The sequence below is a fragment of the Bombina bombina genome, chromosome 8, assembly GCF_027579735.1.
Source record: "Bombina bombina isolate aBomBom1 chromosome 8, aBomBom1.pri, whole genome shotgun sequence".
NCBI lineage: Eukaryota > Metazoa > Chordata > Amphibia > Anura > Bombinatoridae > Bombina > Bombina bombina.
The window spans coordinates 2,718,910-2,735,157 of NC_069506.1; the positions used below are offsets into that span (position 1 = coordinate 2,718,910).

The 16,248-nt window shown below is 37.2% G+C and overlaps 1 protein-coding gene across 2 annotated transcripts in view; it reads right to left on the reverse strand.

The window, feature by feature from the left end:
- UBASH3B (ubiquitin associated and SH3 domain containing B) overlaps positions 1-16,248 on the reverse strand; it is a 477,436-nt gene that overhangs the window by 263,173 nt on the left and 198,015 nt on the right. The window lies entirely within an intron of this gene.

A 16,248-nucleotide genomic window follows, 5' to 3' on the forward strand; every position in this document is an offset into this window, starting at 1 on the left:
CTTTTGGTCTTTGTGACACTGCTCTTCCCTGGATTCACTCCTATCTTTCCCACAGGTCTTTTTCTGTGTCATTTGCCGGCGACTCCTCCTCTCTATGCCTCTGTCTGTTGGAGTACCTCAAGGATCTGTTCTGGGTCCTCTACTCTTCTCCATTTATTCTTCTTCACTGGGTAAACTTATCAACAGTTATGGCTTCAAATATCACCCCTATGCTGATGACACCCAGATGTACCTCTCCACCCCTGCTCTCCCTCTGTCTTTTCTCATGTCAGCGACTGCTTATCTGGTATTTCTTCCTGGATGGCCTCTCACCACTCCAAGACTGAGCTCCTTCTAATCCCCTTCATAAGCTCTACGCCGACTTCTTAATTCTCTATCCCTGTCGACGGCATCACCATTTCCCCATCGCCCCAAGTCCACTGCCTCAGAGTTACAATTGACTCAAATCTATCCTTCACCCCCCACATCCAATCGCTTTCTTCATCCTGCCGCAACCAACTAATATTTCCAAGATTCGCCCTTTTCTGAGCACTAACACCACAAAGCAAATAATCCACTCCCTTGTTATCTCCCGACTTGACTACTGCAATAACCTACTCGCTGGCCTTCCTCTTTCCCACCTCTCCCCCCTTCAATCCATCCTAAATACCTCTGCCAGGCTAATCCTCCTTTCCCGTCGCTCTGTATCTGCTGCACCTCTCTGCGAGTCCTTTCATTGACTCCCTATTCACAGCAGAATTAAATTAAAAATTCTCACCCTTAAATAGAAAGCTCTTACTAACACCGCTCCCCTCTACCTATCCTCTCTAATACACAAGTATACTCCAGCCCGCCCACTATCTAATAAATATACATTACACATTACAGTTACACACATAATAACACTATATAATAACAATACATTACACAGTACAGTTACACTCATAACACTATCTAATAAATATACATTACACAGTACAGTTACACACATAATAACACTGTCTAATAAATATACATTACACAGTACAGTTACACACATAATAACACTATCTAATAAATATACATTACATAGTACAGCTATACACATAATAACACTATCTAATAAATATACATTACACAGTACAGTTACACACATAATAACACTATCTAATAAATATACATTACACAGTACAGTTACACACATAATAACACTATATAATAACAATACATTACACAGTACAGTTACACTCATAACACTATCTAATAAATATACATTACACAGTACAGTTACATACATAATAACACCATCTAATAACAATACATAACACAGTACAGTTACACTCATAATAACACTCTCTAATAAATATACATTACACAGTACAGTTACACACATAATAACACTCTCTAATAAATATACATTACACAGTACAGTTATACTCATAATAACACATCTAATATATATACATTACACGGTACAGTTACACTCATAATAACACTATCTAATAAATATACATTACACAGTGCAGTTACACACATAATAACACCATCTAATATATATACATTACACAGTACAGTTACACTTAAAATAACACTATCTAATAAAAATACATTACACAGTATAGTTATACACATAATAACACTATCTAATAAATATACATTACACAATACAGTTAAACTCATAATAACAATATCTAATAAATATACATTACACAGTACAGTTACACACATAACACTGTCTAATAAATATAAATTACACAGTACAGTTACACACATAATAACACTAATAAATATACATTACACAGTACAGTTACACACATAATAACACTAGCTAATAAATATACATTACACAGTACAGTTACACACATAATAACACTATCTAATAAATAATAAATATACATTACACAGTACAGTTACAGTATAATAACACTATCTAATAAATATACATTACACAGTACCCTTACAGTATAATAACACTATCTAATAAATATACATTACACAGTACAGTTACACACATAATAACACCATCTAATAACAATACATTACACAGTACAGTTACACTCATAACACTATCTAATAAATAATAAATATACATTACACAGTACAGTTACACACATAACACTATCTAATAAATATACAATACAAAGTACAGCTACACTCATAATAACACCATCTAATAAATATACATTACACAGTACAGTTACAAACATAATAACACTATCTAATAAATATACATTACACAGTACAGTTACACTCATAATAACACTATCTCATAATAATACATTACACAGTACAGTTAAACACATAATAACATGATCTAATAACAATACATTACACAGTACAGTTACACTCATAATAACACTTTCTAATAAATATACATTACACCGTACAGTTACATACATAATAACACTATCTAATAAATATACATTACACAGTAGTTACACTTATTATTAGTGTAACTGTACTGTGTAATGTATATTTATTAGATAGTGTTATGTGTGTAACTGAACTGTATAATGTATATTTATTACATAGTGTTATTATGTGTGTAACTGCACTGTGTAATGTAAATTTATTATACAGTGTTATTATGAGTGTAACTGTACTGTGTAATGTATATTTATTAGATAGTGTTATTATGTGTGTAACTGTACTGTGTAATGTATATTTATTAGACAGTGTTATGTGTGGAACTTTACTGTGTAATGTATATTTATTAGATAGTGTTATAAGTGTAACTATACTGTGTGTGTAATGTATATTTGTTAGATGGGTTTATTATGTGTGTAACTGCATTGTGTAATGTATATTTATTAGATGGTGTTATGTGTGGAACTGTATTGTGCAATGTATATTTATTAGATGGTGTTATGTGTGTAACTGTTTTGTGTTATGTATGTTTTATTAGATAGTGTTATTATGTGTGTAACTGTACTGTGTAATGTATATTTATTAGACAGTGTTATGTGTGTAACTGTACTGTGCAATGTATATTTATTAGATAGTTTTATTATGTGTGTAACTGCACTGTGTAATATATATTTATTATACAGTGTTATGAGTGTAATTGTGCTGTGTAATGTATTCTTATTAGATGGTGTTATTATGAGTGTAACTGTACTGTGTAATGTATTGTTATTAGACAGTGTTATTATGTGTGTAACTGTACTGTGTAATGTATTCTTATTAGACAGTGTTATTATGTGTGTAACTGTACTGTGTAAGGTATATTTATTAGATAGTGTTATTATAAGTGTAACTGTACTGTGTAATGTATATTTATTAGACAGTGTTATTATGAGTGTAACTGTACTGTGTAATGTATTGTTATTAGATGGTGTTATTATGTGTGTAACTGTACTGTGTAATGCATATTTATTAGACAGTGTTATTATGTGTGTAACTGTACTGTGTAATGTATATTTATTAGATAGTGTTATTATGTGTGTAACTGTACTGTGTAATGTATATTTATTAGACAGTGTTATTATGTGTGTAACTGTACTGTGTAATGTATATTTATTAGATAGTGTTATTATGTGTGTAACTGTACTGTGTAAGGTATATTATTAGATAGTGTTATTATGAGTGTAACTGTACTGTGTAATGTATTGTTATTAGACAGTGTTATTATGTGTGCAACTGTACTGTGTAAGGTATATTATTAGATAGTGTTATTATGAGTGTAACTGTACTGTGTAATGTATATTTATTAGATAGTGTTATTATGAGTGTAACTGTACTGTGTAATGTATTGTTATTAGACAGTGTTATTATGTGTATAACTGTACTGTGTAATGTATTCTTATTAGACAGTGTTATTATGTGTATAACTGTACTGTGTAAGGTATATTTATTAGATAGTGTTATTATAAGTGTAACTGTACTGTGTAATGTATATTTATTAGACAGTGTTATTATGAGTGTAACTGTACTGTGTAATGTATTGTTATTAGATGGTGTTATTATGTGTGTAACTGTAATGTGTAATGTATATTTATTATACAGTGTTATGAGTGTACCTGTGCTGTGTAATGTATATTTATTAGATAGTGTTAATATGAGTGTAACTATACTGTGTAATGTATACTTATTAGACAGTGTTATTATGTGTGTAACTGTACTGTGTAATGTATATTTATTAGATGGTGTTATTATATGTGTAACTGTACTGTGTAATGTATATTTATTAGATGGTGTTATTATGAGTGTAACTGTACTGTGTAATGTATACTTATTAGACAGTGTTATTATGTGTGTAACTGTACTGTGTAATGTATATTTATTAGATGGTGTTATTATGAGTGTAACTGTACTGTGTAATGTATATTTATTAGACAGTGTTATTATGTGTGTAACTGTACTGTGTAATGTATATTTATTAGATAGTGTTATTATGTGTGTAACTGTACTGTGTAATGTATATTTATTAGATAATGTTATTATGTGTGTAACTGTACTGTGTAATGTATATTTATTAGAGAGTGTTATTATGTGTGTAACTGTACTGTGTAATGTATATTTATTAGATGGTGTTATTATGAGTGTAACTGTACTGTGTAATGTATATTTATTAGATGGTGTTATTATGTGTGTAACTGTACTGTGTAATGTATATTTATTAGAAAATGTTATTATGTGTATAGCTGTACTATGTAATGTATATTTATTAGATAGTGTTATTATGTGTGTAACTGTACTGTGTAATGTATATTTATTAGATGGTGTTATTATGTGTGTAACTGTACTGTGTAATGTATATTTATTAGATAGTGTTATTATGTGTATAGCTGTACTATGTAATGTATATTTATTAGAAAATGTTATTATGTGTATAGCTGTACTGTGTAATGTATATTTATTAGATGGTGTTATTATGTGTGTAACTGTACTGTGTAATGTATATTTATTAGAAAATGTTATTATGTGTATAGCTGTACTATGTAATGTATATTTATTAGATAGTGTTATTATGTGTGTAACTGTACTGTGTAATGTATATTTATTAGATGGTGTTATTATGTGTGTAACTGTACTGTGTAATGTATATTTATTAGATAGTGTTATTATGTGTATAGCTGTACTATGTAATGTATATTTATTAGAAAATGTTATTATGTGTATAGCTGTACTATGTAATGTATATTTATTAGAAAATGTTATTATGTGTATAGCTGTACTGTGTAATGTATATTTATTAGATAGTGTTATTATGTGTGTAACTGTACTGTGTAATGTATATTTATTAAATAGTGTTATTATGTGTATAGCTGTACTGTGTAATGTATATTTATTAGATAGTGTTATTATGTGTATAGCTGTACTATGTAATGTATATTTATTAGATAGTGTTATTATGTGTATAGCTGTACTATGTAATGTATATTTATTAGATAGTGTTATTATGTGTGTAACTGTACTGTGTAATGTATATTTATTAGACAGTGTTATTATGTGTGTAACTGTACTGTGTAATGTATATTTATTAGATAGTGTTATTATGTATGTAACTGTACTGTGTAATGTATATTTATTAGATAATGTTATTATGTGTGTAACTGTACTGTGTAATGTATATTTATTAGATAGTGTTATTATGTGTATAGCTGTACTATGTAATGTATATTTATTAGATAGTGTTATTATGTGTGTAACTGTACTGTGTAATGTATATTTATTAGATGGTGTTATTATGAGTGTAACTGTACTGTGTAATGTATATTTATTAGATAGTGTTATTATGTGTGTAACTGTACTGTGTAATGTATATTTATTAGACAGTGTTATTATGTGTGTAACTGTACTGTATAATGTATATTTATTAGATAGTGTTATTATGAGTGTAACTGTACTGTGTAATGTATATTTATTAGATAATGTTATTATGTGTGTAACTGTACTGTGTAATGTATATTTATTAGAGAGTGTTATTATGTGTGTAACTGTACTGTGTAATGTATATTTATTAGATGGTGTTATTATGAGTGTAACTGTACTGTGTAATGTATATTTATTAGATGGTGTTATTATGTGTGTAACTGTACTGTGTAATGTATATTTATTAGAAAATGTTATTATGTGTATAGCTGTACTATGTAATGTATATTTATTAGATAGTGTTATTATGTGTGTAACTGTACTGTGTAATGTATATTTATTAGATGGTGTTATTATGTGTGTAACTGTACTGTGTAATGTATATTTATTAGATAGTGTTATTATGTGTATAGCTGTACTATGTAATGTATATTTATTAGAAAATGTTATTATGTGTATAGCTGTACTGTGTAATGTATATTTATTAGATGGTGTTATTATGTGTGTAACTGTACTGTGTAATGTATATTTATTAGAAAATGTTATTATGTGTATAGCTGTACTATGTAATGTATATTTATTAGATAGTGTTATTATGTGTGTAACTGTACTGTGTAATGTATATTTATTAGATGGTGTTATTATGTGTGTAACTGTACTGTGTAATGTATATTTATTAGATAGTGTTATTATGTGTATAGCTGTACTATGTAATGTATATTTATTAGAAAATGTTATTATGTGTATAGCTGTACTGTGTAATGTATATTTATTAGATAGTGTTATTATGTGTGTAACTGTACTGTGTAATGTATATTTATTAAATAGTGTTATTATGTGTATAGCTGTACTGTGTAATGTATATTTATTAGATAGTGTTATTATGTGTATAGCTGTACTATGTAATGTATATTTATTAGATAGTGTTATTATGTGTATAGCTGTACTATGTAATGTATATTTATTAGATAGTGTTATTATGTGTGTAACTGTACTGTGTAATGTATATTTATTAGACAGTGTTATTATGTGTGTAACTGTACTGTGTAATGTATATTTATTAGATAGTGTTATTATGTATGTAACTGTACTGTGTAATGTATATTTATTAGATAATGTTATTATGTGTGTAACTGTACTGTGTAATGTATATTTATTAGATAGTGTTATTATGTGTATAGCTGTACTATGTAATGTATATTTATTAGATAGTGTTATTATGTGTGTAACTGTACTGTGTAATGTATATTTATTAGATGGTGTTATTATGAGTGTAACTGTACTGTGTAATGTATATTTATTAGATAGTGTTATTATGTGTGTAACTGTACTGTGTAATGTATATTTATTAAATAGTGTTATTATGTGTGTAACTGTACTGTGTAATGTATATTTATTAGACAGTGTTATTATGTGTGTAACTGTACTGTGTAATGTATATTTATTAGCTAGTGTTATTATGTGTGTAACTGTACTATGTAATGTATATTTATTAGATAGTGTTATTATGTGTGTAACTGTACTGTGTAATGTATATTTATTAGATAGTGTTATTATGTGTGTAACTGTACTGTGTAATGTATATTTATTAGCTAGTGTTATTATGTGTGTAACTGTACTGTGTAATGTATATTTATTAGACAGTGTTATTATGTGTGTAACTGTACTATGTAATGTATATTTATTAGATAGTGTTATTATGTGTGTAACTGTACTGTGTAATGTATATTTATTAGATAGTGTTATTATGAGTGTAACTGTACTGTGTAATGTATATTTATTAGCTAGTGTTATTATGTGTGTAACTGTACTGTGTAATGTATATTTATTAAATAGTGTTATTATGTGTGTAACTGTACTGTGTAATGTATATTTATTAGATAGTGTTATTATGTGTGTAACTGTACTGTGTAATGTATATTTATTAGATAGTGTTATTATGAGTGTAACTGTACTGTGTAATGTATATTTATTAGACAATGTTATTATGTGTGTAACTGTACTGTGTAATGTATATTTATTAAATAGTGTTATTATGTGTGTAACTGTACTGTGTAATGTATATTTATTAGATAGTGTTATTATGTGTGTAACTGTACTGTGTAATGTATATTTATTAGATGTGTTATTATGTGAGTAACTGTACTGTGTAATGTATATTCATTAGATAGTGTTATTATGTGTGTAACTGTACTATGTAATGTATATTTATTAGACAATGTTATTATGTGTGTAACTGTACTGTGTAAGGTATATTTATTAGATAGTGTTATTATGTGTGTAACTGTACTGTGTAATGTATATTTATTAAATAGTGTTATTATGTGTGTAACTGTACTGTGTAATGTATATTTATTAGACAGTGTTATTATAATACTATCTAATAAATATACATTACACAGTACAATTACACTTGTAATAACACCATCTAATAAATATACATTACACAGTACAATTACACTTGTAATAACACTATCTAAAAATGACCTGCTCCTTGCTTCTGCGACTATCACCTCCTCTCATGCTAGATACTAGGACTTCTGTCGTGCAGCACCTACCCTCTGGAACACTCTCCCTCGTGCAGCACCTACCCTCTGGAACACTCTCCCTCGTGCAGCACCTACCCTCTGGAACACTCTCCCTCGTGCAGCACCTACCCTCTGGAACACTCTCCCTCGTGCTGTCAGGCTTTGCCCTAATCTTTCTTTTTTTTTTAAATGCTCCCTGAAGACTTTTCTGTTCAGAGAAGCCGACCACCCAACTCAGTAATAAAGTTTCTCAATTTCCTATCCTTCTATATTGTAAGTTCCCACGGGAATTGGGCCCTCAATTCCTCCTGTATATGTTTTGTCAAATGTTGTCTTGTCTCTTACAAGTTTTATAGCATTGTTTTATTTAAGTGAATTGTACCCATGGACAGCGCAGCAGAATATGTTGGCGCTTCATAAATAAAGTATAATAATAATATTGTGTATGAATGTGTATTTTGAGTGTATATATGTGTGTGAGTATACATGTGTATGTGTGTGTATATGTGAGTGTATATATGTGTGTGAGTATACATGTGTATGTGTGTGTATATGTGAGTGTATATATGTGTGTGAGTATACATGTGTATGTGTGTGTATATGTGAGTGTATATATGTGTGTGAGTATACATGTGTATGTGTGTGTATATGTGAGTGTATATATGTGTGTGAGTATACATGTGTATGTGTGTGTATATGTGAGTGCATATATGTGTGTGAGTATACATGTGCATGTGTGTGTATATGTGAGTGTATATATGTGTGTGAGTATACATGTGTATGTGTGTGTATATGTGAGTGCATATATGTGTGTGAGTATACATGTGCATGTGTGTGTATATGTGAGTGTATATATGTGTGTGAGTATACATGTGTATGTGTGTGTGTGTTGTGCCAACTGTACTAATTTGTGTGTCAGCCTTGCTTGAGCCAACTGTACTAAGCTGTGTGCCAGCCCTGCTTGTGCCAACTGTACTAAGCTGTGTGTCAGCCCTGCTTGTGCCAACTGTACTAAGCTGTGTGTCAGCCCTGCTTGTGCCAACTGTACTAAGCTGTGTGTCAGCCCTGCTTGTGCAAACTGTACTAAGCTGTGTGTAAGCCCTGCTTGTGCCAACTGTACTAAGCTGTGTCAGCCCTGCTTGTGCCAACTGTACTAAGCTGTGTGCCTGCCCTGCTTTAGCCAACTGTACTAAGCTGTATTCCAGCTCTGCTTGTGCCAACTGTACTAAGCTGTGTGCCAGCCCTGCTTGTGCCAACTGTACTAAGCTGTGTGCCAGCCCTGCTTGTGCCAACTGTACTAAGCTGTGTGCGAGCCCTGCTTGTGCCAACTGTACTAAGCTGTGTGCCTGCCCTGCTTTAGCCAACTGTACTAAGCTGTATTCCAGCTCTGCTTGTGCCAACTGTACTAAGCTGTGTGCCAGCCCTGCTTGTGCCAACTGTACTAAGCTGTGTGCCAGCCCTGCTTGTGCCAACTGTACTAAGCTGTATGCCAGCTCTGCTTGTGCCAACTGTACTAAGCTGTGTGCTAGCCCTGCTTGTGCCAACTGACTAAGCTGTGTGTCAGCCCTGCTTGTGCCAACTGTACTAAGCTGTGTGTCATCCCTGCTTGTGCCAACTGTACTAAGCTGTGTGCCAGCCCTGCTTGTGCCAACTGTACTAAGTTGTGTGTCAGCCTTGCTTGAGCCAACTGTACTAAGCTGTGTGCCAGCCCTGCTTGTGCCAACTGTACTAAGCTGTGTGCCAGCCCTGCTTGTGCCAACTGTACTAAGCTGTGTGCCAGCCCTGCTTGTGCCAACTGTACTAAGCTGTGTGCCAGCCCTGCTTGTGCCAACTGTACTAAGCTGTGTGCCAGCCCTGCTTGTGCCAACTGTACTAAGCTGTGTGCCAGCCCTGCTTGTGCCAACTGTACTAAGCTGTGTGCCAGCCCTGCTTGCGCTAACTGTACTAAGCTGTGTGCCAGCCTTGCTTGTGCCAACTGTACTAAGCTGTGTGCCAGCCCTGCTTGCGCCAACTGTACTAAGCTGTATGCCAGCTCTGCTTGTGCCAACTGTACTAAGCTGTGTGCCAGCCCTGCTTGTGCCAACTGTACTAAGCTGTGTATCAGCCCTGCTTGTGCCAACTGTACTAAGCTGTGTGTCATCCCTGCTTGTGCCAACTGTACTAAGCTGTGTGCCAGCCCTGCTTGTGCCAACTGTACTAAGCTGTGTGTCAGCCCTGCTTGTGCCAACTGTACTAAGCTGTGTGCCAGCCCTGCTTGTGCCAACTGTACTAAGCTGTGTGCCAGCCCTGCTTGTGCCAACTGTACTAAGCTGTGTGCCAGCCCTGCTTGTGCCAACTGTACTAAGCTGTGTGCCAGCCCTGCTTGTGCCAACTGTACTAAGCTGTGTGCCAGCCCTGCTTGTGCCAACTGTACTAAGCTGTGTGCCAGCCCTGCTTGCGCTAACTGTACTAAGCTGTGTGCCAGCCTTGCTTGTGCCAACTGTACTTAGCTGTGTGTCAGCCCTGCTTGTGCCAACTGTACTAAGCTGTGTGCAAGCCCTGCTTTAGCCAACTGTACTAAGCTGTGTGTCAGCCTTGCTTGAGAAAACTGTACTAAGCTGTGTGTCAGCCCTGCTTGTGCCAACTGTACTAAGCTGTGTGCCAGCCCTGCTTGTGCCAACTGTACTAAGCTGTGTGCCAGCCCTGCTTGTGCCAACTGTACTAAGCTGTGTGCCAGCCCTGCTTGTGCCAACTGTACTAAGCTGTGTGCCAGCCCTGTTTGTGCTAACTGTACTAAGCTGTGTGCCAGCCCTGCTTGTGCCAACTGTACTAAGCTGTGTGCCAGCCCTGCTTTAGCAAACTGTACTAAGCTGTATTCCAGCTCTGCTTGTGCCAACTGTACTAAGCTGTGTGCCAGCCCTGCTTGTGCCAACTGTACTAAGCTGTGTGCCAGCCCTGCTTGTGCCAACTGTACTAAGCTGTATGCCAGCTCTGCTTGTGCCAACTGTACTAAGCTGTGTGCCAGCCTTGCTTGTGCCAACTGTACTAAGCTGTGTGTCAGCCCTGCTTGTGCCAACTGTACTAAGCTGTGTGTCAGCCCTGCTTGTGCCAACTGTACTAAGCTGTGTGCCAGCCCTGCTTGTGCCAACTGTACTAAGTTGTGTGTCAGCCTTGCTTGAGCCAACTGTACTAAGCTGTGTGTCAGCCCTGCTTGTGCCAACTGTACTAAGCTGTGTGCCAGCCCTGCTTGTGCCAACTGTACTAAGCTGTGTGCCAGCCCTGCTTGTGCCAACTGTACTAAGCTGTGTGCCAGCCCTGCTTGTGCCAACTGTACTACGCTGTGTGCCAGCCCTGCTTGTGCCAACTGTACTAAGCTGTGTGCCAGCCCTGCTTATGCCAACTGTACTAAGCTGTGTGCGAGCCCTGCTTGCGCTAACTCTACTAAGCTGTGTGCCAGCCTTGCTTGTGCCAACTGTACTAAGCTGTGTGTCAGCCCTGCTTGTGCCAACTGTACTAAGCTGTGTGCCAGCCCTGCTTGTGCCAACTGTACTAAGCTGTGTGCCAGCCCTGCTTGAGCCAACTGTACTAAGCTGTGTGCCAGCCCTGCTTTAGCCAACTGTACTAAGCTGTGTGTCAGCCTTGCTTGAGAAAACTGTACTAAGCTGTGTGTCAGCCCTGCTTGTGCCAACTGTACTAAGCTGTGTGTCAGCCCTGCTTATGCCAACTGTACTAAGCTGTGTGCCAGCCCCGCTTGTGCCAACTGTACTAAGCTGTGTGCCAGCCCTGTTTGTGCTAACTGTACTAAGCTGTGTGCCAGCCCTGCTTGTGCCAAGTGTACTAAGCTGTGTGCCAGCCCTGCTTTAGCAAACTGTACTAAGCTGTGTGTCAGCCCTGCTTGTGACAACTGTACTATGCTGTGTGCCAGCCCTGCTTGAGCCAACTGTACTAAGCTGTGTGCCAGCCCTGCTTGAGCCAACTGTACTAAGCTGTGTTCCAGCCCTGCTTGTGCCAACTGTACTAAGCTGTGTGCCAGCCCTGCTTGTGCCAACTGTACTAAGTTGTGTGTCAGCCTTGCTTGAGCCAACTGTACTAAGCTGTGTGTCAGCCCTGCTTGTGCCAACTGTACTAAGCTGTGTGCCAGCCCTGCTTGTGCCAACTGTACTAAGCTGTGTGCCAGCCCTGCTTGTGCCAACTGTACTAAGCTGTGTGCCAGCCCTGCTTGTGCCAACTGTACTAAGCTGTGTGTCAGCCCTGCTTGTGCCAACTGTACTAAGCTGTGTGTCAGCCCTGCTTGTGCCAACTGTACTAAGCTGTGTGCCAGCCCTGCTTGTGCCAACTGTACTAAGTTGTGTGTCAGCCTTGCTTGAGCCAACTGTACTAAGCTGTGTGTCAGCCCTGCTTGTGCCAACTGTACTAAGCTGTGTGCCAGCCCTGCTTGTGCCAACTGTACTAAGTTGTGTGTCAGCCTTGATTGAGCCAACTGTACTAAGCTGTGTGTCAGCCCTGCTTGTGCCAACTGTACTAAGCTGTGTGCCAGCCCTGCTTGTGCCAACTGTACTAAGCTGTGTGCCAGCCCTGCTTGTGCCAACTGTACTAAGCTGTGTGCCAGCCCTGCTTGTGCCAACTGTACTACGCTGTGTGCCAGCCCTGCTTGTGCCAACTGTACTAAGCTGTGTGCCAGCCCTGCTTGTGCCAACTGTACTAAGCTGTGTGCGAGCCCTGCTTGCGCTAACTCTACTAAGCTGTGTGCCAGCCTTGCTTGTACCAACTGTACTAAGCTGTGTGCCAGCCCTGCTTGTGCCAACTGTACTAAGCTGTGTGCCAGCCCTGCTTGTGCCAACTGTACTAAGCTGTGTGCCAGCCCTGCTTGAGCCAACTGTACTAAGCTGTGTGCCAGCCCTGCTTTAGCCAACTGTACTAAGCTGTGTGTCAGCCTTGCTTGAGAAAACTGTACTAAGCTGTGTGTCAGCCCTGCTTGTGCCAACTGTACTAAGCTGTGTGTCAGCCCTGCTTATGCCAACTGTACTAAGCTGTGTGCCAGCCCTGCTTGTGCCAACTGTACTAAGCTGTGTGCCAGCCCTGTTTGTGCTAACTGTACTAAGCTGTGTGCCAGCCCTGCTTGTGCCAAGTGTACTAAGCTGTGTGCCAGCCCTGCTTTAGCAAACTGTACTAAGCTGTGTGTCAGCCCTGCTTGTGACAACTGTACTATGCTGTGTGCCAGCCCTGCTTGTGCTAACTGTACTAAGCTGTGTGCCAGCCCTGCTTGTACTAACTGTACTAAGCTGTGTGCCAGCCCTGCTTGTGCCAACTGTAGTTAGCTGTGTGTCAGCCCTGCTTGTGCCAACTGTACTAAGCTGTGTGCCAGCCCTGCTTGTGCCAACTGTACTAAGCTGTGTGTCAGCCTTGCTTGTGCCAACTGTACTAAGCTGTGTGCCAGCCCTGCTTGTGCCAACTGTACTAAGCTATATGCCAGATCCGCTTGTGCCAACTGTACTAAGCTGTGTGACAGCCCTGCTTGTGCCAACTGTACTAAGCTGTGTGTCAGCCCTGCTTGTGCCAACTGTACTAAGCTGTGTGCCCGCCTTGCTTGAGCCAACTGTACTAAGCTGTGTGTCAGCCCTGCTTGTGCCAACTGTACTAAGCTGTGTGCCAGCCCTGCTTTTGCCAACTGTACTAAGTTGTGTGTCAGCCTTGCTTGAGCCAACTGTACTAAGCTGTGTGTCAGCCCTGCTTGTGCCAACTGTACTAAGCTGTGTGCCAACTGTACTAAGATGTGTGCCAACTGTACTAAGCTGTGTGCCAACTGTACTAAGATGTGTGCCAACTGTACTAAGCTGTGTGCCAGTCCTGCTTGTGCCAACTGTACTAAGCTGTGTGCCAGTCCTGCTTGTGCCAACTGTACTAAGCTGTGTGCCAACTGTACTAAGATGTGTGCCAACTGTACTAAGCTGTGTGCCAACTGTACTAAGCTGTGTGCCAGTCCTGCTTGTGCCAACTGTACTAAGCTGTGTGTCAGCCCTGCTTGTGCCAACTGTACTAAGATGTGTGCCAACTGTACTAAGCTGTGTGCCAGTCCTGCTTGTGCCAACTGTACTAAGCTGTGTGCCAGCCCTGCTTGTGCTACAGTTGTAAGTGGGAAGAAGAACAGATGGCACAGACAGAGAAAAGCTGACTGATTATGGAATTTCCCTTTGAAAAGAAAATGATTTTACTAAATGGAAATGACAGTGTAATTGCGCATATACGGGTTTGTTATGACAGCTGGCACTCAGCATAATACTCTAGGATTTCTTCACTATGAACAAACTCACATTATTGAATTATCACAGTGTGTAATATACAAAACACAAACAATTAAGTGCAAGATTATAAGTGGAGCGCTATTTAGCGCATACGCTTGATCACTAATTGCGCTAGAAATAATTTTTTTCCGCTCGCCGGGTTGAGCACGTATTATGTGTTGAAAGTAAAGCGCTTGCGCTCTCGTGCTAACTCGACGAGTACAAAGACTTCTAGCACAATTAGACTATCGCATTCGGGATAACGTATTCCCCCATAGAAATCAATGAAGTAAAAAAAGGGGTTTTGAACTTAACACCCTATTCACGCGCAAAACCGATCGTATATTCACATATGCGCAAAACTGATCGTATATTCACATATGCGCAAAACTGATCGTATATTCACAAATGCGCAAAACCGATCGTATATTCACATATGCGCAAAACTGATCGTATATTCACATATGCGCAAAACTGATCGTATATTCACATATGCGCAAAACCAATCGTATATTCACATATGCGCAAAACTGATCGTATATTCACATATGCGCAAAACTGATCGTATATTCACATATGCGCAAAACTGATCGTATATTCACATATGCGCAAAACCAATCGTATATTCACATATGCGCAAAACTGATCGTATATTCACATATGCGCAAAACTGATTGTATATTCACATATGCGCAAAACCGATATTATATTCACATATGCGCAAAACCGATATTATATTCACATATGCGCAAAACCGATCATATTTTCACATATGCGCAAAACTGATCATATATTCACATATGCGCAAAACTGATCGTATATTCACATATGCGCAAAACCGATCGTATATTCACATATGCGCTAACCCAAACTCATATTCACATATGCGCTAACCCAAACTCATATTCACATATGCGCTAACCCAAACTCATATTCACATATGCGCTAACCCAAACGCATATTCACATATGCGCTAACCCAAACTCATATTCACATATGCGCTAACCCAAACTCATATTCACATATGCGCTAACCCAAACTCATATTCACATTTGCGCTAACCCAACATGAAAATATGAATATTTCACATTCCAATGTTCTTCACATAGCAGAATGTGTTATATTTATTTATAAATTATTATTTATATATATATATATATATATATATATATTTACACGCACACAATTATATATAGGTATATCGATTTAGAAATATTTAGAACATATTCTGCTATGTGCATAACAATAGAATGTGAAATATTTACAGTAAATACACAAATAATACTTTATTAAATATGAATATTGTATAAATATGTTTTCATCTGCTTAACTGCAAAGGGCGCCAATGCATATATATATATATATATATATATATATACAGGGCTCAAAAATTCCACTAGCCAACTAGCCATTCGCGAGTGGAAATTGAACAGTGGCGAGGGAAAGTTAGTGAGTGGTGGATGTCAACAAAAATTATCCAAAGGGATATTATTTATCTACAAAAGGGCAAGGATATGTTATCCCTCTAGGGCTATAATGACCCCATTGGTGCTTTTACTGTTACTTCTGAGAGGGTAAACAGGTGTAGAAAGAGATTGGAAAGGAAAAGTGAGAGTGGAGAAAAAGATAGTATTAAGAAAGAGTAGAGAAAAAAAGAGTGACGAGATTAGAGAGAGAAGAGAGAAAGA